Consider the following 25,942-nt stretch of genomic DNA (forward strand, 5'->3'; position numbering starts at 1 on the left):
AGAAATTATCACAGAAAATTAAATGAGATCAACACCAAACTTCAGGTAACCTGCATCCATCACAGTCTCCCCCCAGTAGCTAAAGCCAGGTGTAGAAAACTGACAACCTGTTTTCAGAGAGCTGGTAGCAACAGGACTAAAAGGCAGCATCTTGCCCTGGGGCACGCAGAGGTTTGCTGTGCACCATCAACCCAAAATCACAAACTGCTGATCCTGCACAAAAAACTCCCAGGTGCTCCTGTCTGCTGCTTCACTCCAAATGTCCAAATCTGGTCACTGCCTAATGCAATGCTCTCAAAAGCTGAGGCTTCAATAACCCCCACACTTAACACAGACCCCTTACTTAACCTAAACCATTTCTTCTTGTCAATCATGGATTAAACCGAGTTCCCAAAGCTGAAACAAGTTCTCCAAGAAGGTGGCAGCATCTGGTAGAAAGGTGGTCATAAAGAACTAGCTGCAGGCAGTAACTTCTTCAGCTGGTAGAACTGAAGGCAGCAGAGGATCTAAGTGCCAATCTAATTATGAACACAACCATGCCGATGATTTGGTCCCAGAGCAGAAAGCAGCCTCCCTATAAGGAGCGAGCTTGGCATCCAACGAGACAAGCAGTAAGTACCATGGAGGGGAAAAATAATCAAACCCCTGAGAACTATAAAACCTCCTAAATCAGTTTGATAAAAAGTCCAGCAAGCCAAACATCTTCAGACACAAGTTCTCACACAAAGGGTATGAAAAAGTAATAGATATACAGATATATTACCTTGCCTTATCTGCAGCTTAGGCACCTTGGATACAACCTGCAGTGCAGGCTCTACAGCCAGCAACAGGCAGTCTCTACCAACCCCTTCTTTAAAGGCACTTGGGAGGCATTTCTCTCTTCACCCTCAGCAAGCACACAGCAGTGCAGTGCCCACGCTCCACACCCTTTACTTGAAACTTGGGCATTTATTCCTCAGGCTGTAGACATGGGGTAGGATTTCATGCAAAACCCAAGCAAAACTCGGGTTATGTCACTCATGATTCTACAGAAATTGGCCAGCTCCTTCTGACCTGAGGGTCTCCTGAAATTCACTCCCTCTATTCAGCAGCTGCTCCACATGCCTCAGTCATGCCTGATGTCTTCCCAGGCACATATTACGCTCCCATTGCTTGACATACACACAGCTCCAAGCACTCCACGTTTCAGATCTGGCAGCAACAGAGGTTTGTATCACAGTATAATCACTTACTGCTCAGGATTTCCCATTCTTTATCAAATACTTTCTAAAAGTCTATTTGCCTTTTGGCAGCTGTGCCAAAGCACATGAAACCAGGGTCACCTCTGCTCCCTGTGCCAATGCACTTGAGGCAATTTCGCCTGCCAGTGTTATCACTCGGCAGGTCTCAATCTTTCAGCCTTCCTTTCAATTCAAGATTTGTTTCAAATTTGACTTCTTCTGTTCAATTTGGCCACCCTATTACTTAGAAGTGATCTGGAAAAGTGCTTGCAAGAGCAGTGATCTCTGGCAGGACACTTCAGTGGGAACAACCTCTCACTGTGAGAACCAGCCACTTGCTCCTAACCCCATTTCCCGTCTCGTAACTCCTTGTAAGTCTATTAAAAACATTCTTGACTCATGAGAGTTTTGTTTCTTTCAAGGCCAGGCATGAGAGGCCTCACCAAAATGGTTTTGTACACTATACAAGCCAATGCCTCACCTACCTGCACCTCCCCAACCAAAGACAAAAGAGAAGTTTGTTTTATTACTGATTACAGCTTCACCCCAAAAGAACAAAAATCACTTTACTAGCACACATGGTATTTGGGAAGGTAAATCTCACAGTACCTGGCAACATAAAACTACTCCTCAGCAACACCAACCCTGGCCAGTGAAAGAAATACCTGAAGAATTAATCCTAATCACACCATCAGCAGGCACAGGGACAATCAGAGTGCAAATTCACATGCCATACCCAGCTAACTGTAAGCCAGAACCAAACCCAGCAGCCTCCCACCCCTCCAACAGCTTCCCCCTGCCCTCTCTTGCATCAAATGTTAACAATTACACAACAGCACAGCCAAACTAATCAACTTAAGGTCTCCCAGCAAATTAGCTTTTCAGCAGTGGTTTGTTTTCTGTCACATCAGGAAGGTGACCAAGCTGCAGCAAAACACAGTCACAGGCTCTGCTGCTAGGCAGACTCTGAGAGGAGCAGAAACAACCCAGCTGTGGCCTCACTTTTAAAGATGATTATACACAACATGAAGCTGTAAGCTCCAAAAAGCAGCACCTGGAAGAGAAGAGCCTTTACTCCTGCCCAGCTACATCACACACATTAGGAACCTGGGCACCTGGTGTGAGAGAAGAGTCTAAACAGTGGCAGCGCTCAAGGCTCTGCTGGGCTCTCCATAGAGGATGTAGCTCAATGAAGGAAAAATATTCCTGGCTTTGCTGTGAAGTGAGGGTAAAAAGATGAATGAAAGTCAAAGCCTGACCCAAAGGAGAGAACCTCATATTTGGGTAACACTCAGGTTCATGTTTAGGATTTATGAAGCTAATTACTAACAAGGCTGCACCCTAAATCAAGTGAGCCTGGAGTACTCACACAGGTAGAAGACCCTATTCACTGCAGCTCCACTCCCCAGACTGCAAACTGGCTTCTGAAAAAGGCTACTGGAGTAGTGCTTTGGACAACCAATAGAGCAAACATTTCAAGAAGAGAACAAACTGGATTAAGTGAAATGAGCATTTTTTACTCTTCCAGAAAACTAAAGCTATCACTCTGTGACAGACCTGAAAACCATCCCATTAGTGCTGGGATGATCCTGTACCTTCACATCTTTGATTCAAGACAACAAGCAGCATCACATTAATGCCTGTCCTTCCCTTTTCTTGCTGAAAGGCACACCTTCTCATCCTACTCTACTTTTAATCCATTGAAGACCATTTATTCCATTAAAAACACAGAGGCTGACTGGAGTGGAAAGAAGATGGACATTTTAATCCCCCTCATCTAGCTGTACCAATACTCGAGATAACAACTCTGGCAGCAGCAGTAATCCTCAGCACACCTTCCAATACCTGCTTTACAAACGCTGTGCTTGCAAACCACAAAAAGGAAGTACTTCACTTGATTACTGCAGGTCTTAGAGCGCTGTTAACAGCCTATCTTGTGACTCAGGAGATCAAAAAGCCAGCTATCCCCACTGCAGCCAAGTGAGGAACCGTTTCTAATGCGTGATCAAACACTTAGACAGAAAGTTTAGGGTCGCTTTTATTTTTCCAGACCTCAGTGAATTAACTTCTCACAACAAACCACAAGGCAGTACAATGCACTTGCAACCTCAGCAAAAATCTGAGTTTGCATTTTGAAGGGCACAGTTGCAAAGGAAGCAGAAAGCAAAGCTGGCTGATTAAAGCTGCAGTTCCTCTCTAACAGCAGGGAAAAGGCCACCAGCCTGGGGAGAGTTCTTTAAAAGGTTAAGCTGAGGGACAGAGGGAGTTGTTAGTCGACTTCACTTTAGATGAGTCTTCCTCCTTTTCTCCTCCTTGGTCCCTACAAGCCATTTTTAAAGTAACCTGTCATCTTTAAATAGATAGAAAAGGAAACGCACAACAAGTGGGTGTCTCACCTACACTATCCAAGGGAACCTGAAGGGCAATCTCCCATTTCCCTTTCCTAGTCCAATAGTTTCATTGTACACATAACCCCTCCTGCACCTGGGGAGGAACAAGACCCTGCACCAGTACAGGTGAAGGGTTGGCCTGCTGGAAAGCAGCTCTGCAGAGAAGTATTTGGGAGGGCTGGTGGAGAACAAGTCCACCAGGAGCCAGCACTGTGCCCTGGTGGCCAAGAAGGCCAGTGGCCTCCTGGGGTACATTAAGAAGAGTGTGAGCAGCAGGTCAAGGGAGTATTGTGTCCAGTCCTGGGCTCCCCTGTTCAAGGGATACGAGGAACTACTGGAGACAGTCCAGTGGAGACTATAAAGGTGCTGAGAGACATGGAGCATCTCTGTGAGGATGAAAGGTTGTGAGCCCTGGGGCTGTTGAGCCTGAAGAGGAGCAGCCCCAGAGGGGATCTGAGCAATGATCAACAACAGGTAAAGGGTGGGGGACAAGAGGATGGGGCCAGACTCTTTCCAGCAACAGGTCAAGGGGCAACAGGCACAAGTGGAACCCAGGAGGTTCCACCTGAACAGCAGGAGAAAATTCTTTGGTGTGAGGATGCTGAGATTTTATCAACTTTCACAATGCTTTTCTAGATGCAATGTGAAGAATTCCTTCTATTCTTGACTGAAGTTCTCAACATCTCTGTCTCACAAGAGGTTAAATCCAATCTGCATCAGGAAACCATCTTTAACTTGCTAAAACTAACACAGAAATGAGGCCAAGCCACAAAGTCCTTAATAAACTTAGTTCAAAGTAACAGCCACACAAATTCATCTAAGTACAGGCATTCAGCAGCCATTTAGATCTCTGGAATCTGCACTGATAAAATGCCCTTTATAACCAGCCTGAAGGTAAACATACATAGTCCAGTATGGACTGGAAACAGACACCAAGTGGGCCATAAAAATGTTTAAAATAGCACTAAGCATAAGGAATTCACCAGAAATTTGCATAAAATTTTAATTAGCCATGTTACAAGCAACCTAGCTAAGTTAGATCAGACATTTACAGTTAAGTAACATGCACAGAAAAAGAGGTTTGGCTTCTTTTGTAAGCAGTTATTAATTCAGCCACTCTGTGATTTCAACACATCTTAAATCTACATAAAAATATCCTCCCAGTCAAGAAATACAGGGGAAGAAAACTACAGTTTCACCCAGAGAGTCATACTGCAAGTACAAAGATTTTTCTGGCCACCACTAGAAAGCACACTTGAAAAGCTCAAGGAGGTTCCCTTACTCAGTTCACAGGACAGTCCTCAGCAGCTCTGCTGGCAGCTGAGGGACAAACACTGGCCCACAGGTAGGCTGCCAACAGGCCAGCTCTGTTCTGTCAGAGAATCCTAGAATGGCAGGGGTTGGAGGGGACCATCCATGCCAGAACATCCTCAGAACAAAGGGATCTGAACAGTACCACCCAGGACATTTGCACCCCACCAGTATTTCAAAGGGATGCAAGTGAAATCTGAAGCCTTAAAGAGCCACCCAGCACCTCCCCTAGTCCAAGACCTGTGAAGTGGTTTCTAGGAGAACTTCCAACTTCACATAAAACCGAGGCATGTGCTTTCCTCCAAGGTGTGAGCACACACAAATAGCTGGAGATCTGCTCTCCTTGCTGCCAGGGTGCAACGAGACAGGCAGGCAAGCCCTGAGGACTTGTACTCCAGGATAAATCGAAGAACCCAGGGCCTGGGGAGCGAAGAATCAGGCTGAGGAAAAGTGCAGCCAGCTGCTTACTAAGGAAGAAGCAACCCCAGACAGACAAACACTGACACCTGCACTGAGCAAAAAGCACAACCCCAGTTGTAACAGCCAGGCAGTTTCTCTTTATGGCAAAGGAAGAACGATTCCCCTCGCCTGACACTGTAAATTCACCTCCCAGCTTTCTGGTGGTTACATGTGTGAATCCAAACCCACTGTGCTCTTGGTCTCCTTCTCCACACACAGGAACCAGAAATCCCTGTCAAAAACATTAAGCACAAGCCTTTGTTGAAATTTCAGGAAGACAATAATCCACTAAGATTACAGCAATGGTTTTCTTACACTGGATCCCACACTGCTGGAGGAATTTTCAGCCCTAATTAATTCTTTCATGGCTTTTTATCCCCCCAGCATTCATAAATAATTCTCACAGAACAACTGGATGACCAGAGGCTATCACTATACTGCCTAGGGTGTAATATTCTCCTGCAATACAAACACTGTTCCCAAAAAGCAAACAGGAAGAGGAGCAACCACACACTGTGGCCACTTGGAGAGGAGCGCTAAGAGAAGCGAAGGAGCTTGGCACTCCACATGAAAGCCAACAAGTAGCACACTTATTAGCTCTCTCTGGCTGTTGTACAGCAGAGAAAACAGCAATTCATGTGGATAAAACAGTCCAATGAAGACACTGAAATTACCATCAATGCCCTTCCTCACCCTTCAAAATTGTTTAGGAAATGAGCTCCAAATACAGACTGGCAAACGGTTTGCTAAGGCCAGAAGAAAGGTTTCATTTCCATTTGTCACAGCTTAAACCCTTGTCTGCTTCAGTGTCATTTCTGAGAAGAGGAAATGGTGCAAAATTCAAAGTTTTGGAAGCTTTCCACCCCCTTTTACAAATGAGAGAACAAGGTTAGCTTTCACAGGCAGCAGGTGGCCAAATTATTTCTTTATTTCAAGAGTTAACGCTGAAAATTACTTCTCCCTGGCGTGTGTGCATATTCATGAAGCCCAAGGTTAGAGTCGACACCGAGCCTCAGACTTGCAGAGAAAGAACTGACTCCAGCTGGTATGGCCACTTAGCTGTAAAGTACATTTGCTGAAGTTTTCTTCCTAACACCTTTTCTTACTTCATGTCTGCTTGATTTGCCAGGGCAGTGCTTGAGCTCACTGGAGAGCTTCTCTCCTTACTCAGAGCTAAAGGAAGGAGCAGAAATCTAACTTGTGTCTCGCAGTGAAGAACGAGCAGCACTACCTGGCCACCTTACTTTGGGATCCACCAAGCCAGAGCTGTCAGTGAATAGAACAGAATAGAACAGAACAGACCAGGTTGGAAGAGACCCTCAAGATTATCATGTCCAACCTATCATCCAACACCACCTAATCAACTAACCCATGGCACCAAGCACCCTATCAAGTCTTCTCCTGAACACCTCCAGTAATGGTGACTCCACCACCTCCCCAGGCAGCCCATTCCAAGGGCCAATCTCTCTCTCTGTGTAGAACTTCCTCCTAACCTCCAGCCTAAACCTCCCCTGGCACAGCCTGAGACTGTGTCCTCTTGTTCTGGTGCTGGTTGCCTGGGAGAAGAGACCAACCTCCGCCTGGCTACAATCTCCCTTCAGGTAGTTGTAGAGAACAATAATGTCACCCCTGAGTCTCCTCCAGGTTGAGCAACCCCAGCTCCCTCAGCCTCTCCTCACAGGGCTGTGTTCCAAACCCCTCACCAACTTCGTTGTCCCTCTCTGGACTCGTTCCAACAAGTCAACCTCCTTCCTAAACTGAGGGACCCAGAACTGGGCACAGGACTCGAGGTGCAGCCTAACCAGTGCAGTGTACAGTACAGTGCTCTGACATTCCCTGGTAGGTTTGACTCTGCAGCCCATAAGGTAGCTGGAATCACTGACAGTGTGGGAAGCAGCTGGACATACTCTCCCAAGTACTGGGTAAGGGGGCAGCCTCCGAGAGAGCCTTGCAGATCACAGCAAACAATCCAAAGCTGACCTACACTGCAGATCTAATTTTAGGATTACAAGCTTTGACATCTCTTTAAAAATAACACATTCCTCCTCCTGTGGCTGGGCCAAGTGTCACTGATGGCACTACCTGCCTTTTACATGGGACTCAGTTTAGCTTCCCCTGGTAATACAGCAAGTGCTGGGTGTGTAATGAGTAACAGAATATTGCAGGATTACAGGGTAAGGTCAAGCCAGTACACACTGAACCAGGAATTCTAAATGCAAATTAATCCAACAGAGCTGGGGAAATAGCTACCCAAACTTTCAGAAGGAATTTGTTCTCTAGGGATTACCTACTTGAATGAAAGCACTGTGTCTTTTATTCTCACAAACAGAGTAGGAAAACCAAAAATCACCCCAGTGTGTGCCCTGACAACCTGAAAGAAATTGAGGTTACCAGGTGGATTTGAGCAGCATTTTCAACTGAATTAAAGACAGCAGGAGACAGTTCTCCTCTTCCCTATTTTCACTTTGGAAAGGAGGAAGGTATCTGCTGCTCTTGCCAAAGGATGTGTTTTATAATCTCTCACAAATGAGAAAGTCCAGCCTTGTCACCTAGGCTGCTTACTGGGTGACAGGCACCTGCCCAGGGAAGTCATTACACCTCCTCTCCCAGCAGCTCAGAGCCCTGCTAGATCAGCCTGAACACAGGAGGAACTGCAGACAATGCAGCCCAAAAGCTTCCAAGACCACAAAATGTTGGCTACACTCTTTAAGCCACAGCCTTTTCTTATGCAACTGCCTCTTTTTTTTTGATGTAAAGCTGACAGGAACTACTACATTCATGTATTTGTGTGTTTATGTACCAGACTTGACATTTTGGGAAGGTTCCTGCTACTCACGATTACCCAATGACTTCATTAACTAAATTCAGTGTGCCCTTTATTCTTATGAAGCAGACATCACCATGTGCAGTTTCTCCTCTTCACCTACACACCCCAGACACAAAACCACATCAACAAATTCAGTAGGCCAAAGGCAAATGCTCACCATGACAAACATTAAGAGGGAAGACAAAACAGCTCAAGTCTCCATGTGTCTACCTTTAGCCTGTATCTGGGGCTAAACTACAGCAGTTGCTCCACCACCTCTCCCCAACAGAGAAGGGGAACTGGAGAAAGGTGAGAAGACCCATGTGTTGGAATGAAAACCAGTTTAATGAAACAGCCAAACTAATCCCAATGCCAGCATAAAGCAACATAAAGTTATACTCAGCCCAGTGAAGGCACAGCAGTCACACAGAACAGGAAAGCAGCCCTTGGGAGCAGGACAAGGAAGGGGAGCCAGGCCCAGGAGGAGGCTGTGCAGGAAGCCCTCCTGTCCTCAGCAAACTCCCCCCTTTAACTGAGCACGATGTTCATGCTACGGGATAGACCTGGAGCCCATTCAGAGCAGCTGCCCTGGCTGGCTCCAAACTACTCAGTCTGCAGCCCAGAGCTGGCCTGAGATTCTGTCCCAGTTAAACCATGACACCACATTACCACTGGTAGGAGTTGAAAGCAATTAATATTTTCACTCTAAGACATAAATTTCTAAAGAAAGGGATTGTTGAAGGAGCAGGGCAAGCTCTGCACAGACCTATCTGTCCATACATCCAGAACACTACCATTTTCTTCACTCCAGATTGAGTACTGGCTGCTAGTATAAACTACAAGCCTGTAAAGAAAATGGAGATTGATTTAATATCCTACCTACAATCATCAACACCCATTCATGGCCTAAAGCTTCATGTACCATCCCTTCATTCAACATTATCACAACTGCTGACAACTAACTTAAGGCTACTTTAACCCTTAGAAATTAAGCTACATGCAGTTGTATTCTTGTGACTAAAGTTGCTATAAAATCCCAATGCAGGAACTGTATATCCTAAACCACTCTATGCAGTCCATTGGAGGAATGCTTTGGCCAAAACCCAGGGTTTTACACCAGGCTTTACTGTACAGCAGCCTCAGAGAGGAACTGAGGATGTGGCTTCATGTTACACCTCATTCTCAGCTGGCTGAGAGCTGCTGCTAACAGCAGCATCCTGCTCCTACCTGCTCTGTGCCCTGCTTCTACCCAGCTCTACCGTCACAGGCCAGATCTGGAGATAGAATGGGTTCAGTGAGCTAACCTGACAAACTGGGGGAGGTGAGGGGGAGATGGATAGCTGGGGTTTTCTGACAGATCAGGTCACCAAACCAATTAATCCCGAGGTCACTCTCATTACCCTAAAGTGCACCACCAGTGGGGGAAGTAACATTCATCTCAACAGCAATCTACAGGTACATTTCACAAGGCAAAATGCAAAGCTGCACCCTGAGAGCCCAAATTGGTGGTGAAGTTAAAGGTGATGGCTTGTTCTGGGCTTGCTTTTGGCAGGTAAGAGTGCAAGAACTGCAAATGAGGGGTTCTGGGAACTTGCCTTTTATTCCCTAGTAACAGGAACAAGCTCATTGTGTTTCATGTGGATGACAGACATAAAGGAGGAAATTTGGTCCTTCACTCTTTCAAAACTGGCTCCCACCTTAAAATCTTGGCCTTGCCTGTTTAACACACAGGTTTAGCTATCTGCCCTGCAACACTTGCTGCACAGCCTTCCCTCCTCCATACCTTTATCTTTTCACACTGCACACCACACAGCCTCCAAAATCCTTCCCAAACAATCCCAGCTCTTTTCTCTTTTCCCAACATAGCTGTTTAATGTACCCAGCAGCACCACCTTGGCAGGAGAAGCAATTCTATCCAAAGGAGAGGGCACCACAACCCTGCCATCAGCAGCCTGGATGTAGACTGGGGTTAGGCTCCCCATGAAACAGCACTCAAAAATACTGCCAGGGACTGTGGTCTACTTCAGTGCTGCCCCAGTTCCTGCTTTTGAGTTACATTCTTAAGTTCATCTTTGATGGAAGTGAATTGCTAAAAGACTCCTAAAAAAGAATTAATAAAAAAACCCCAGCATGTTTGAGAGAAAATTTTTTCCTCATTATTGTACTTGAAACTTTCCAATGCCTTCATTCAGGCACTGATAAGAATCATCCCCATGGACAAATTCCAATAGCTTATTATTATTAGTTTGGTTTTTTTTTTTTGGGGGGGTGGGAACTAGGGAGGAAGAGGGGAAATAAAAAGTCTGTCTCCAAGCTGCCAGTAAATCCCACATCCTCTCATGCAGATGTGCAGAACTGTTCAGCTGTCAGTGTAACAATTGCAGCAGCTCTCTGAACCTCTCTTTCAGCACTAATATTCTACCTACTCTCTTATCTATTCTGGTTATTTAGACGGAAAATTATCTGAGTGGGAGTTAGCTTGCTCTTCTCACAGAGGATGACAAAGGCTTGTTACTCAAAAGCATCTGTGCCTGTTCCATTACTAAAGGTCATTTTCTTCCAGACAGCTCTTGCAGAGAACATGTTACACCCTCTCAGCTCTGATACTCTGCCACCAGCAACTCTGCATGCGTCCTTGGGACTTCAAGTCCCCTGTAAGGAGTCCACATGCAGAGGACAATCCCTACATCTGTGAACCAAAACTCAAGCCTCTGACACTTCTGAAGCAGCTGATCATAGAATCACAGAATGGTTTGGGGTTGGGTTGGAAGAGACCTTAAATAAGATCTAATTCTAACCTCCCTGCCACAGGTAGGGACACCGTCCACTAAGCCCTGTCCAACCTGGCCTTGAACACCTCCAGGGATGGGGTATCCACAACCTCCCTGGGAAACCTGTTCCAGAGAATAGACCAGAATAGACCAGAATAGACAGACCAGGTTGGAAGAGACCTTTGAGATCATCAAGTCCAACCTATCACCCAACACTATCTAATCAACTAAACCATGGCACCAAGCACCCCATCAAGTCTCTTTCTAAACACCTCCAGGGATGGTGACTCCACCACCTCCCTGGGCAGCACATCCCAAGGGTCAATCTCTCTTGCTGGGAAGAACTTTCTCCTCACCTCCAGCCTAAACCTCCCCTGGCACAGCTTGAGACTGTGTCCTCTTGTTCTGGTGCCACTTGCCTGGGAGAAGAGACCAACCCCCAGCTGGCTACAACCTCACTTCAGGGAGTTGGAGAGAGCAAGAAGGTCTCCCCTGAGCCTCCTCTTCTCCAGGCTAAGCAACCCCAGCTCCCTCAACCTCTGATCATCCTCACTGTAAAGAATTTATTCCTAATATCCAGTCTACACCTACCCTTTTCCAGCTCAAAGATGTCACCCCTCATCCCATCACTACAAGCCCCTGTCCAAAGTCACTCTCCAGCTTCCTTGCAGGCCCCTTTCAGGTACTGGAACATATTAAAATTATGGCTTGGAAGATGGTTTGGGGAAAAAAAAAACCAAACAACAAGGGGCAAGTAAATCCCCTGGGTAGTGCTACTACTTACTGCACCTCCCACAGCTGCCTGCTATGCCTGCACTGCTGATTATTCTTTCAACCACTGTTTTAATGCAAGCCATTAAAACAAAACCCCCACTACACCACAACATTCTCTCACTCTTTAGGTTTATAAACAGAACTAAAAAGTGATTTAAGCTCACCCACTCCATTCTCTAATCTTTTTGTTGGTTTTTTTTCAAGACCATTCCATCTAGTCCAAATGCACAGAAGAAATTCTAGCCCATTAACATCCATCAGCTACCAGAAGGGTAATGAATTCCTCAATACTGCTGCCCGGCGTGGGCACAGGCTCATGCTGAATCATTCAGTAACTACACTGGCAGCAAGGAGAGCTCAAACAAGCTGCCTGACGCCAGCAGCGACCACCTTCCTGAAGGAGGAAACAATGAATGCACCAGGATCACCCTCAGCTTCATCATCCCTCTGGATGGGGTTGCTAGTGTCTCTACACACCAGTATTTCCATGCCAGTCAACCCCTGCCTGGTGTTGCTCCCTTCTGGGTATCAGTTTGATTGTCAAGCCACTAGCACCCTTGCAGTTTCCCTGCTTGTTAGTGTCCAGGTGGAATGTGTTAACTCTTCCATTGAGCTTTCCATTTGCAAAGGGAGAAGAGAAAACAAAACAAACACCACAGACCCTTCCCCCAACACCAGGCTCCTGCAACTGCTCCAGTGCCACAGGCTTGACTCTGATTTGTCTCTGTTATCTATTTACAAAGCTATGGAAGGACCAGCTGCTTCCTCCAGCAAGAGGGTTTCCCCAACAGTGCTAACTTATAAACATAGAAAAAGCGAAAAGCTACCAAAATCAGGCAGTCTTGAGAGAAAACACATGATGAGCTGACATGAAAGTCTACCCAGCAAAACCAGCCCACAACTGTGGCTGGGACTAGAAGCAGAGTTCAGGGGGGAAAGGAAGGAAACCTTACTATTGGGGTATCAAGTTTCTGTAACAGCAGAAAGATATTTGTGGCCCCAAGTGGTTTAGGCTGGGTGTTAGAGGAAACTCCATCCCCAAAAGTTATCAAACAGTAGAACAGGCTGCAGAGGGAGGTGGCTGAATCCCCATCCCTAGACATCTTTAAAAGACACTGAGATGTGCTGCTGAGGGTCATGGTTTAGCACCAGACTTGGTAGAGTTAGAGAATGGTTGGACTTGACGATCTTAAAGGCCTTTTCCAACCAAAATGATTCCATGATCCTCTGGGGGGAAACCAAAAGAAAACAAAACTTAAAAAACCCTGAACACCCCAGATTCAGTCATACAAAGACACAAAATTAGCCTTGAAGAGTACATCAGAAACTCCTCTGCTTGTTTTGCCTTCTCCAGGCCTGGCCTTCTCTGCTTCAGCAGAGTTCTTAGGTTGACAGCAAGTATGTCCCACTGCTGTTGACACTTTCAGTTCGTACCCCAATGAAACCCAAGAATAGAAAGGGCTCTCTTAAGGTATCCTTTTGACACCAAGCATGATGAATCCAGCTCTCAGTACCTTTGCTTCCTTAACATAGCTCAAGTCCCAGCAAACAGACGTACACATGTGTCTGCATATCCTGAACTCCCACGGCGTAGGTCAATTAATACTATTAAATCTTTAATGCTTCACTTCAAAGGCTTTGGGGTTTTTTGTTTTTTAATGGCTCTCATCAGTTAGCACCAATGTTTTAAGTCTTTCTACTACATTTTAAATAAACTCCTCTTTTCTTTCCACTTTGATGTTTTCCTTCCTGACAGCCCAGTACTCTGTGAAGCTGCTGGAACTTTGTTTTCTGCAAAATGATGACATTACAAGCTCAAAAAGTCATGTTCGTCACCGAGTTGTGATCAGGGAGATGGGGTTTTGTTGGGTTTTTTTTTTTCCCCTCTCACCTGCCCTCTGGGCTGGGAGTTGGCAAGGAACCACTTTAATCAAAACAATGTAGAAACCCATGAGGAGAGAGGATGGAATTGGCAGGGAGCAGGCTCTGATTTGCATCTGTTTAGCATGTAAGCAGCAGGCGGGGCTTAAGTCCCTCCTCTGGTTTCCCATGAGAGGAAAATGCAAAAGCCAAAGTGTTTTATTAAAGCAGGAGTTCTGACAGAGGACTGGTCGAGCTGGATGGAAGCACAAGCCTCCTGGCATCTCAAGACACATCCTTTGCACAGGTCTGACAGCAGTCGATGTGCTTTCCCTGTAAGGCTCTGTACCGACAGCACTGCCATTACAGACTGGGTCACCCTGCAGACATCCAGCTGCACAGACACACTCCTGTGGCGGACCAGTTCTGCCACTCAACAGAACTTCCACTGGCAGCACCTTTTGCTAACACCAAGGCAACTCACACCAGGGTGGTTTTTTCCTTCCTTTTGCTCTCTCAACCCCTTCCCAACTCACCACCTCTCAATTTCTCAACTTTGAATGAACAAGACCAAAAAAGACAGAATGTTGATGGCCTGTTTCAGGCCTTTCCACAAAGCATACACTAAACCAAAGACAATAAAAAGCAAGCACGTTTTCCTTCTCTCTCAAAGTTTGTTTTTCTTCTGATTAACAAGAAGAAATCCCATTTTAAAATAGAACTAAGAAAAAAAAAGTCACCATTTCTAGGGGCAGGAAAGCACAGTAATATTAACTATAGTTTAATGTCCAAGCTGAGAGAAAACAAGTATTAAAACATCTGGCTCTGTCCCAAGGCACTCAGACACAACTTTATTCCTGCACATATGTAAACCTCTCTGCATCCAGGATGCTGAAGCATGTTTCTTGCATTTACACTTGGCAAGCCTCAGTACTAAAAACCAACCTGCTGTGTTTGGGATCCACTAAGACAGTGACCAGCCAAGAGATCCCTCACATGCTTCCAGTGAAGGACCTGCTCACATCACTTGGCCTAGACCATAAACTGCAGGACACAAACCACCTCATAGAGTATTATGAGAACAACCTACAAAACTATCCTGCTGTTGATCACCTCTTCAACATTTCAACAACAAATTAGACATGAGGGAGAAATTATTCTCCATGAGGGTGGTAAGGCACTGGAACAGGTCACCCAGAGAAGGCAACCTTGGAGCCCAGAGGCTCATAGCCAGGAAGTGGTCAAAGCCAGGCTGGAAGGAGCCTTAAGCAACCTGGTCTAGTGAAAGGTATCCCTGCCCACGACAGGGGGTTGGAACTAGGTCTTTCAGGTCTTCCAACCCAAACCAGTTTATGATTCTCTGATTTCAGTAGCCTGCAATTCAAGCAGAGCACTCCCCAGTATTGCACACCTTCAGCTGGATAACATGTTCTGACTTTTCAAGACAAAGTTCTCTTGAAGGCATCATATGTTCATATTATTGTGAAATCCAATATATGCAGACATTATCAGTTGGCAGATAGACACCAAAATGTCAGTCACACTATCCAGCATGCTTAAAGCAGCAGGCTAGGCAAAAGGAGCTTATTCACTGGGTAAAGAGAAGCCAGGCATTTCAGTCTCAGTCTTTCACAAAGGGCTCAGCAATTTGTCAACTTTAGATGCAGCACTTAAGCAGTTTTCAGCCTTCCACCTCTGCTTAAAACCAGTTTAAAAGTGATTTTTCTGTCTCATGAGCTTTTATACTTCAGCTCCACTAAAATGTAAAAATCCTGAAATCCAAGTAAAACTGCTTGATCATTCCTGCATTTGGCTTAAGTCATCCCAAGAGAACTGGCAAACAGATAAACACAAACATCCCTCAGAGAAGTCCCACGGGAAGCATCTTTCAGAATCTTCAGAAAGCATTTGATTTGCTGAAAGAGTACAAAGATGGGCTGCAAATATGCAGTCCAGTAGAGTGAGAGTTCTTCTGAGCAGCAAGTAAAAAGTTCTGCTTAAGAACATTCCTAGACATTTGTAGAGATACTCAACAAGTACAGTGAGACTCGGATGCACTGATTTCCCTCGGCATCCCCACGTTGGAAGTACTCTGTCACCTATGCTCTTTATCTAAAAACATTCCAACAGAGGCACTATCTTTACTTTCTGAGAAGCACTCTCCTATGCTGGGAGACAGTTTAACTAAATGAACTCTGCTCAACAACAGCAAATAAATAGTAACAATTCTCAGCAGTAACAAGCATTCCAAGCCCTTCAAATGAAACTAAAAAGCAAAAAAGGAACCCGCTGCAAATCCCATAGCATTGCAAGAGGCAACCCATAAACCCATCATTAGCCAGTATGGGCTCAGAAGGCAAGTATCTCAGCAGATAACAGATGGGAGTCTTATGGTTTAGAATGGTTATTGCAGAAAGAGGGGGTTATCCCATTATTAAATACCTGGGCAGGGACGTCTCAAGGATTCACCAGATCCTCCCTGCCTCTGGGTAATGCACAATGCAGATCTCTCTGAACAGACACTAGCAGTCACATACCAGCAATGTAACAAAATGGGAGGGTGTTTTTCACTGATTAATTAGCTAACTGAATAATTAAACTCATTAAAGTTCTGATTTTCACAGGCTAACTGAAGTGCTTTTCTTTGTATAAAGCACCTGACAGAGGATGCTGCTTGGCCATCCGTCAGGGAACAGCCAGGCACATTAAAATAGTTCTGTTTACAACCGAAGGATGAGGATTAATCAGTGATCTTAAACTTGGGCTGATTTCACAGGGTCAGATCAAACATCTCTGCCTTACTGCTGTTGTCACAAGCCTCATTCCTGTCCATACAGAGCTGAAATTCAGGAGAAAAGCAGCTGCAGCAGCAACTGGGTCAAGAGATTTAGCTGAAGAAATCCCTCACTAGCCACAGAAAAATAAATGAAAAATCCTGGGCATGACCAAACTATGATGCTACAGGAAAGCTGGGGAGGGACTTTTGAGGGTGTCAGGTAGTGACAGGACTAGGGGAAATAGAAGAAAACTAGAAATGGGGAGATTCAGATTGAACGTTAGGAAGAAGTTGTTCCCCACGAGGGTGGTGAGAGACTGGCACAGGTTGCCCAGAGAGGTGGTGGAAGCCTTATCCCTGGAGGTTTTTAAGGCCAGGCTGGATGTGGCTCTGAGCCTGACCTAGTGTGAGGTGCCCTGCCCATGGCAGGGGGGCTGGAACTGGCTGATCCTTGAGGTCCCTTCCAACCTTTCCAACTCTATGATTCTACGCTGCACCACACGACTGGCCACCTGAGCACAGATTTCCTACCTACAAGGAAACACGTTTGAGTGAGGAAGTTACCTTTAAAAAGGCTTTGATTTGTCTTTCCCTAAAGAACATTACAAATGGGAACACCAGTTACTTTAGTGAGCTCTGCCCATGACGTCCTACAAAGAGAGCTCTTCCTTGGGAGCTGTGCAACCCTTACGCCAGCGAGTGATTACTCGCGCCATTAGTCCCAATGAAGTCAGAACTGTTTGAGGAAGAAAGGCCTTGCCAAGCAAGGGTTGCACAATCAGACTTTAAAACAAAAAATACCAAGAAAAACATGGAGGAGGACAGATTGTGTCGGACAAAAACTACAATCAAGAAACAGCTGGTGAGAGATTGTGATTTAAGGCCAAGGAAGTGATTCAAGCAGTGCGGAGCAGTGGTAATGAGATTACACGACTCTCTATTAAGATTCATAAAATGTCTTTGTTCCAGCAAAGCTACAGAAAGACCATTGCCCTTGCAAAGGTTCAGAAACTGCCAAAGTGATGTGAAGTCTAGAAATTAATATGGTTTCAAATGAGGAAAGGGGGGGGGGGAAGGGGGAATAATGTGAAAGAACATCCCTGACATCCCCAGCACCTTTGTCACTGGCGCTGACCCTCTGAACCATCATGAGCACAATGGGCACTGCAGCGTTCAGCAGCAGCAACGCTCAACCAAAGAGAAGAGACCCAACAAGAAGGGCAGAGCTGGCTCTGCTCTGGTTTCTGCTGCTAAATAATGAAAACTACCAGTTTGATTTTAGGAGACATCACATTATGTAAGTGACATCTTCGGGAAGGGCAGGAAAGGCTCTCTGTGGTTAAACTGCAGGGAGATTAAATCGATGCCTGGCTGTTGAATCTCTCTACGGAACAGATGTGGCACTTTAGCCACGACTCCATCATCTACCTTTAAGTAGTTACTGCTAGAACAACAGGCCCCAAATTGGCCATAACTGCTGTTACACTGGGAAACAAACGAGGCAGGGAAGTCTTCAGATTTCTGTCTTGGGGGATGGCCATAAAACATCTGCAGGTAAGGTGTCTGGCATGTTTTTAAACTAATAAGCAGCTTTGGACTTTCAAAGAACAAAATTATTGTTTAATTTGTAGAAGCATTGTTCACTGAGTGCTGCACTGTAAGCATAAAAGAGTGAATGATTCACAGCTTACTACTTTACTGCAAGGGATAAGAAGAGAAAATTGAGCACCCAACAAAACACCAGAGGTCTAAAGGTGATCAAATCATCCAGCAGGAAGCATGGGCATGACCCATGCAGAGAGAGGAGCCAGAGCTGCAATTCTAGTAAGCAACACCCAGACAGATGTAAGTGCAGAGTAGAAGGGAATTATGAAGACAGGAAAGGAGAAGAGGGATGGAGAGAAATCTAGAAGACAATGGAGAGGTAGGTACCAAGCATTCCACCTAGGTCACCCTTCCCAAGTATTCTACTTCTCAACCCTTGTACATTTAGTATTTGTTTTACAGTTACAGGACAAGACTCAGCAACTGCAGACAACATTAATAAAACAGGAGTTGGAGGCAAGACAGGAGCAGCCAACAGTGTGGAAGAAAACTGCGGAGGTCTCATGCAAAAATTTCAACTAATGGCTTCAGGCAGCCCAGGGAGCTCTAGCCCTAAGCCTGGGAGAAGAATTGTTACTTGAAAACAGATTATATGCATCAGACCAACCAAACAGAGTGTGTTGGGGAATCTTTGCAACTTTACCCAGCCACCTCCATCATAAAATTCTGCTAAGGGGAGTTCCACGGTGGAGCTGCAGCCAGTTCTGGGCTGAGACTGGTTCTACCCAGACACTCTGCTAGAGCCAGCTGCACTCGCTGCCAGTGGGGACCTGTTTCTTCCCAAGCTCTCCTCAGCTCTGGACTCGTGATTCCCCACCTGAGAAGAGTCAGCTCTGTCGAGTCTGGGTGCAAGCATGGGCAGTGTGAGCAGAACAGGGCCGACCTGGAATGCAGGCTCTCAAGGCACTAGTTAGAGGAACTGTCGTTAACAGCCCCAGAAGACAGGAAAAGAGGCATCCACACTATTAACAACGCAGCACTGACTCCAAGATCTGAAGCTCAATTATTGTAACAGTACCAGAGAAATTGAGGTGAAAATTATCCTCTCTCTAAGCACAGCTATTCAAAGCACTATTTCCATATAAAAACCCAGAACAGTGAGCTGCAAACCAGATTCTGGCCAACATCTTCTGTTGCTGGGGACGCTGCAAGTGGAAAACACAAAATATTTCATACTATCTTGTAATCAGCAGAGTCATTCACAGAAACTCCACTATTAGGTATTTGCAGACATTTAGCTTCTGGTGGTAACCCTGAGCACAGATACTACAGCTTGAAGGAACTTAATCTCAGTACTGAGGATACTCCCTCCCTAAAACTTGCCTACCTCTAAGCACCTACAAAACACATCTTAGAACTTTCTGATCCAGCTATTCTGCCTTTTATGTGGCATGCTGTCATAAAACCATCCAAATCCCAAACTTGCAGAACAAAGGCAACACTGCTAGCTGCAAAATGAGAAATCAGCAACACCTGCTTCTCTGTAGCTTACTACCTCCTGTGGCACTCACCAAGAGGGTCCACTGTGAGAACCCTCCCATTCTAGATTCATCCTGAAGCTTATGGTCTCTAAATTCCCTTACTCTGCCATACAAACGTTCCCATTTCCCCCCTGGAACAGAAAAGCAAGCCTTTAACAGCCACCCAACCTGATTAATTCTGGGACTCTTTATGGTCTGCTATTCAGCACACCCCAGTATGTGACCAAACTGCAGCATACCAATGCTAGTGGACCTACAATTAGACCTAGCAGGTTTTATTCTCGAGGACAGCACACATGTTGTTCTCCTCTACGGTGTCTCATGCCTTCTTAATGAGCAGCCAGGCTAGTGAAACACACAAAACACCCCGCTGTTCTTTGAAGCACTCAGACAGCAGGACACTGGTACGTTTCGATACTTTCCCTGCACAGATCAGAGTAAGGCAAAGTGGAAAAGGAACATTACAGAGGTCCACACAAACCAGGCACCTTTCATTTTCTATTAGCAAAAAATCCCAAGGGAGAATTCAGCACTGCAAATATGGCACTGGAAGGCTGGGAAGTGGCTTCCTGAGTATCAGTCATTAAATGAAGATTTTAGGGCAACTTATATCCCTCCACACCAGGCAAAAGCAAAAGCCATTTCCCCATCCTACGTCTGAGACCTAAGAAAAGCAAGATTATGAATTTCATCATTATTCTGGAATGTATTTCTCCTAAACTTGATTATCACTTAATGATTTCTCTCTCTCTCTCTCAAAAAAAAAAAGGCACACCAAGCAACAGGCCACAATAAAAAAAGAGATTCTAAAAAGAAAGGAAAAAAAGGCAATTTCTGTTTCCAGAAAGACTATCAGCATTTTTATGAAGCAACAAATTAGGCCTTTGGCATTTCACTGCAGTGATCCAAGACTCTTAAAAGCTCCAAGTTTTCAAGCAATCAAATGGCTGACAGCTGGAACAAAATTAGCATGATTAACCAGTTATGTAAATAATGATGTGGTCAGGACAAGCTGAATTCATTCCTGTTTGTTGCATTACACAGCACCACTTGCACTGGACATCAGATATTTGTCAACTGCTCATTAAAGATGACTGTAGGAATAATGGGCACGAAGAACAACATCAACAGCACCAGCCAGGGCTTCGCTAGCTCTCAGTATCATAGGATCAGTCAGGGTTGGAAGGGACCACAAGGATCATCCAGTTCCAACCCCCCTGCCATGGGCAGGGACACCTCACACTAGATCAGCCTGGACAGAGCCTCATCCAGCCTGGCCTTAAACACCTCCAGGGCTGGGGCCCCAACCACCTCCCTGGACAACCCATTCCAGGGCTTCACCACTCTCATGGTGAAAAACTTCCTCCTCACATCCAGCCTGAATCTCCCCACCTCCAGCTTCATTCCATTCCCCCCAGTCCTATCACTCCCTGAGATCCTGAGCAGTCCCTCCCCAGCCTTCCTGTAGGACCCCTTCAGACACTGGAAGGCCACAATGAGGTCACCTCGGAGCCTTCTCTTCTCCAGACTGAACAGCCCCAACTTCCCTCAGCAGGACAGGACCCATCAGGTAACTCAGAGGAGTTTTCTTACCCAAATATTATCCAGCACTAATTAGTTCCTACCTAGGGCACAGGTTAATTGTTTTCTGCTAAAAGGAGAGGCCCATCCTTTCAGCACAGCATTATATTTCTTTTCTTAAAGGTAGATATTAAGACTCATTTGTCAGTACATGGAGAAGCCAAGCTAGCAAGCAGGAGAACCATCACCACAGCAGGATGATGCTGCATAGTCACTTCATGGCATCAAGGAAGTTACAATCAGCACCCCTAAGACAAACTTCCTGAACTGTAACTTGCAGTTAACTCAGCCTTATCAGCAGTCATCCTCAGGAATGCACACTCATGGCTAATTTGCTCTTGATAATTTTTGATAGCATAGTTAAATATTGAACGTATGGAAGATTACCTTTGAAATTCACTCCAGCTGCTTTACCCTCACTTTGGGTTTTAAGAACATTTTGGTTCATTGCAATCATAGAGAACTCTTTTGCTTAGAAAAGACCTCCACGATCCAATGGTCAACCTAAGACCACCACGGCCACTCGACCATGTCCTACAGTATAATGTTCACGTGTTTCTTGAACGCCTCCAGCAGTAGTGACTCCACCACCACCTCCCTGGGAAACCTAATTCCAGGGCCTGACCACTCTTCCAGGGAAAAACAAATTTCCCTAATATCCAACCTAGACCTCCCCTAGCACAATTCCAGCCATTTGCTCTTGTTCTATCACCTGACACTAAGGGAAAGAGACTGACTACAACCTCCTTTTACAGAGCTGGAGAGAGCCTCCTCTTCTCAAGACTAAACAATCCTCAGCTGCTCCTCTTAAGCCTTGGTTCTCCAGACCCTTCACCAGCTTTGTTGCCCTGCTCTGGACGCACTCCAATGAAACACTATAGATGAGTTTGACAATCATGTACCTGAGCATCAGCCAAGACAAGCACACTTGCAAGTTACTTCCTAAACAGCCTGTATTTGGCTGAAGATATTATTGCAATATATTTTTTAATTAAGGAAAAAAAAAAACCCCAACATCTCTTCCCACATCCCCTATTTCACACCCTATCAATCCAATTCTCCCTGACCTTGTCTCACACAGCAACACACTGGAATTATGCAAGAGTCCCATATTACCATAAACCATGTATTTCAGGGGAGAGAATAATAAAACTTTAATCTTGTGGCCTGATTTGCATCCTGAACTCCCAAAACGAGCCTCCCTGGCTCTGGAACACCGGCGACTCACCTTCACAACCTGCACTACCGTGGTGGGCCTCCTGTTGAAAATATCTACCTACAATTCAGGGTGATTTCTTAGCAGATTAAGCAAAATGAAGCATTTAATTCATGTAAACCTTAAATCTAACTTAGCTTTTCAGATCAGTGATGATGCCATACCGCAGGAGGGGGAAACACTACATACCCCTTGGCCAAACACCGAGCCCAAACATTGCCAACGTGCCTGGTGGCTTTAAAAGAGGAAACTTCCATTGTGTGCAGCCTGTAATAAATCTTATTTCAGTATACTCCATAGTAACAATAACGCCCAACATAATGCAGCACACTAACTACTCGAGGCCCATCTGTAGCATCCGCGATGCTGCAGGTTAAAGATTGAGGAGAAAAAGACAATAATGATAACAATACATACATTTAAGCAAGCCCTTTAAAGAATAATTACAAGCGCTACTACAGATCTCCCAAACCCACTACGGCGCTGAAAAAAAACACCCCGGAATTAAATCCCACCCCGCCACAAGGAAGCTTAGGAGCGCAGAGAGGAGGCGAGGGACGCGGCGGAGCGGAGCCCCCCCCGGGAGCCCCCCGCCGGGGCAGCCTCCGCCGTCCCCCGCAGCAGCCCCAACCCAGGCGGCTCCCGGGGACGCGGCCCGGCGAGCCAGGCCCCAACTTTGGGCCGGAGCCTGGCGGTCAAACCCTTTCGTGCTGCTGCCGGCCGCGGGCGAGAGGCAGCCCGCCCCCCGGGAGGCGAAGGGCCGGGGCGGTCGTAGCCGCCGTCCCCCTCCCCCCGCCCCGGCAGCCTCAGCCCGGCGGGTCCCGGCGGCGCGCTCCCCGCTCCCGCGACCCCGCCGCCGGGCTGCCATGATGGGCAGTAACTGTTGCTGCCCACCCAGCGGAGACAACAAAGGCCACCCCGGCCCCCCGCCGGGGCTGCCCCGCCGTTCCCCTCCGGCTCCCCGGCGCCCCCCGCCCCGCCGGCCCCGGCCCCGCGGCCCAGCAGCCGCCGCCCTCACCCCACGGCCGGCCGCCGAGCCCGCTCCCTCCCCGCGGGGCGGCCCGGAGCCCTAGGGGGCCCCTCCCGCGCCCACCCCGCACCCTGCCGCTGAGGGAAGAGGCGGGGGGGAGGCTCTTCCGCCGCCGTCCGCCCGTCCCCGCTCCCGCAGCCGAGCTTCCCCCGCCGCGGCTCGTCGGACCGACCTGGCGCTGGGTGCGGAGGGTGCGGGAGGAGCGGGGAGAGAGCCGCGGGAAGCGCCGAGGGGGGTGTCCCGGTAGCCGGACACCGCCGCCGCTCCTAGCTGGGTTTGACACCCACACGCACCATCCAACATGGCGGCTGCCGGGGGGAGGTGGCGGAGGAGGCGGAACCGGCGGCCGCACGCGCGGCCCCGAAGCGCGGCCCCGGCCCGGGCGCGGCGAAGAGAGGCGAAGGGCGGGGAGGGGAAGGGCGGGGCCGGGGGGAACGGCGGCCTCCGCCCGGGCAGCACTGCGGAGCCCCTCCCGCCGCGGCCAGCGCGGCTTCCGCAGGCCGTGGCCAGCCGCCGCTGGGTCCCCTCAGACAAGCCAGGTCTGCGCGGCCCTCCCGGCTACGGAGCGTGGGCAGCAGCCGCCAGTGAAGAACGGGGCAGGATCAGCCTCGGGGCGGAATCTCGGCAGAGGTCCCGTTGCCACAAGGCCTTGGGGAGCTGGGGGGAGCCCACTCCTCACTCGCACCTCCAAGAGGTCACTGATCTCGGGGCAGGAGACCCACCCCAGGGTCCCAAGGGGGCTTGATGGACTCCAAAGCATCTCCCATCAGTTGATGCAGTGCAATCATTACACCCTTCCTCTTCCCACCAGAGACTCAATAGAAAATAGAATCATAAGGGTTGGAAAAGACCTCTAAGATCATCAAGTCCAACACCACCAAGGGCCATGTCTGCACACTGGGTGAACGCCTCCAGGGACGGTGACTCCAACACCTCCCTGGGCAGCTTGCTCCAAAGCCTGACCATTCTTTTCAACAAGTAAATCTTTCCTATATCCAATCTAAGCCTCCACCGGTGCAGCTTGAAGCCGTTTCCTCTCTTTGCTGGGTTTGTCGAGTCCTACACTTATGCTGTAGACAGACACCTGGAGTGGAGCTGGGAATGGAGAGGAAGCTGCCTCCTGCTCCAGAGCGGTCTCTGCCCAGACCTGGAATGAAGGCAGGAAAGAGAGAAGGCAGCAGGAACAATCTTGTTCTTCCCCGGTTTATTTTAACCAAGAGCTATTCCGACTAACCAACAATAACAGCGTTCATGGTTCGGGGGACACTTTGGAGATGGCAGGAGGGTCGCCGCAGCTGATGAGCAGGAGGGGAGCTGGGTGCGGGCAGGAGGAGCCGGGCGGTCTGGGTGGGTTGGAGCGCACGTCCTAAGCCTCTGGGGATAATGACTAAACCTGTGTCCGGGCTCGCAGGTTGGAGGAGGTTAGTGGTCTCATTGTAGTTCTCCCTGGATGCATTTGTTCCCGTCGTAAAACCGTGAGACAATTCGAGGAAACGGGGACATCGCTTTACGGGAGGCGGCCGAGGTTGGTGCGGGTCAGGGCAGAAGCTGGCTCGCAGGACTCTGCTCGTGTTACAGCTGGCTCCGGGTAGTGCTACTGGTCATTTAAAACCCGGATTCCTGAGCAATATTAACTTACTAAAGCATAACAAAACAAAGGAAGCTCCAGCGAAATCCAGTTTGTAAGGTAACGCAAAGGAAAGGTCAGACTGAGCAGCGCCGAGTTTACAGCTCAGCCCTTGCCCCTGTGGAACCGGTAAGGAAACTGCCACGGGATTGAGGTTTAAATGGAGAACGGGGACTGCAGTGAAACACCCAGTAAGCTGCATTGAAAGCAGCTTGTTCAGAAATGCTGCAAGTTCAAATGCTTTGAATACCATCTGCTAGCTGGGAAGCCAAGTCTTCTGCAGCTCGCTGTGCTGCTGGCTTAGCTGTTAATCTTGAGCTAGGCAGAATTAAATTCTGGGTGGAAAAAAAAAAAAAAGAAGGATCGGCATGCATCCGATGCTATCAGCAGGAGCTAAAAGAATACTTCCCTCTTTTCTTCTTTGGAAGAAAACGGCAGTGATGGAACCCTAATGTTTCTGTGCACGTTCATTAATCCTAATGATTAGGTGCTGACAGCTCTAAAGAATGAGAAGAAAGCTCTTGGTTAAAATAAACCGGGGAAGGACAAGATTGTTCCTGCTGCCTTCTCCCTTTCCTGCCTTCATTCCAGGTCTGGGCAGAGACCGCTCTGGAGCAGGAGGCAGCTTCCTCTCCCTTCCCAGCTCCACTCCAGGTGTCTGTCTACAGCATAAGTGTAGGACTCGACAAACCCAGCAAAGAGCTCTGACAGCTGGCACGCCTGTATCAACAAAACTGTATTTTCTATCAACCAGATCAATCCACGTAGCACAAACAAAACAAGCTAGCCAAGTAAAACCATGGGGTTTTTAATAACACCCGTGGCAATGCCTTAAACCTCAGTGTTCCTGCTGTACTGGTCAGGTACTGGATTGACACAGCTGTACCTGCAGAGATCTGCCCAGGCTGCAAAGGGATCAGCCCTTCTGGTGGCCCCCTGAGGACATCCACAGCAAAAGGGGACTCATGGCAGTAGGTCTACATGGCCCTTGTTTCCTATTAGCAACAGGAGGCTGCTGCTACTTGTCGATTTTAA

At 47.4% G+C, this 25,942-nt stretch overlaps 1 protein-coding gene across 2 annotated transcripts in view; it reads right to left on the reverse strand.

Annotated features, from left to right (window-relative positions):
* Nucleotides 1-23,606, reverse strand: part of EPN2 (epsin 2) — a 49,031-nt gene extending 25,425 nt beyond the window's left edge. For both annotated transcript variants that reach the window (XM_068146526.1, XM_068146525.1), the window contains exon 1: nucleotides 23,453-23,606. The gene's annotated coding sequence lies outside the window, so the exon portion shown is untranslated. The remainder of the gene's footprint in view (nucleotides 1-23,452) is intronic.
* Nucleotides 23,607-25,942: the final 2,336 nt, after the last annotated feature.

Source organism: Melanerpes formicivorus, unplaced genomic scaffold, assembly GCF_026170545.1.
Source record: "Melanerpes formicivorus ecotype bairdi unplaced genomic scaffold, bMelFor1.0.p_v2 SCAF_14, whole genome shotgun sequence".
Lineage (NCBI taxonomy): Eukaryota > Metazoa > Chordata > Aves > Piciformes > Picidae > Melanerpes > Melanerpes formicivorus.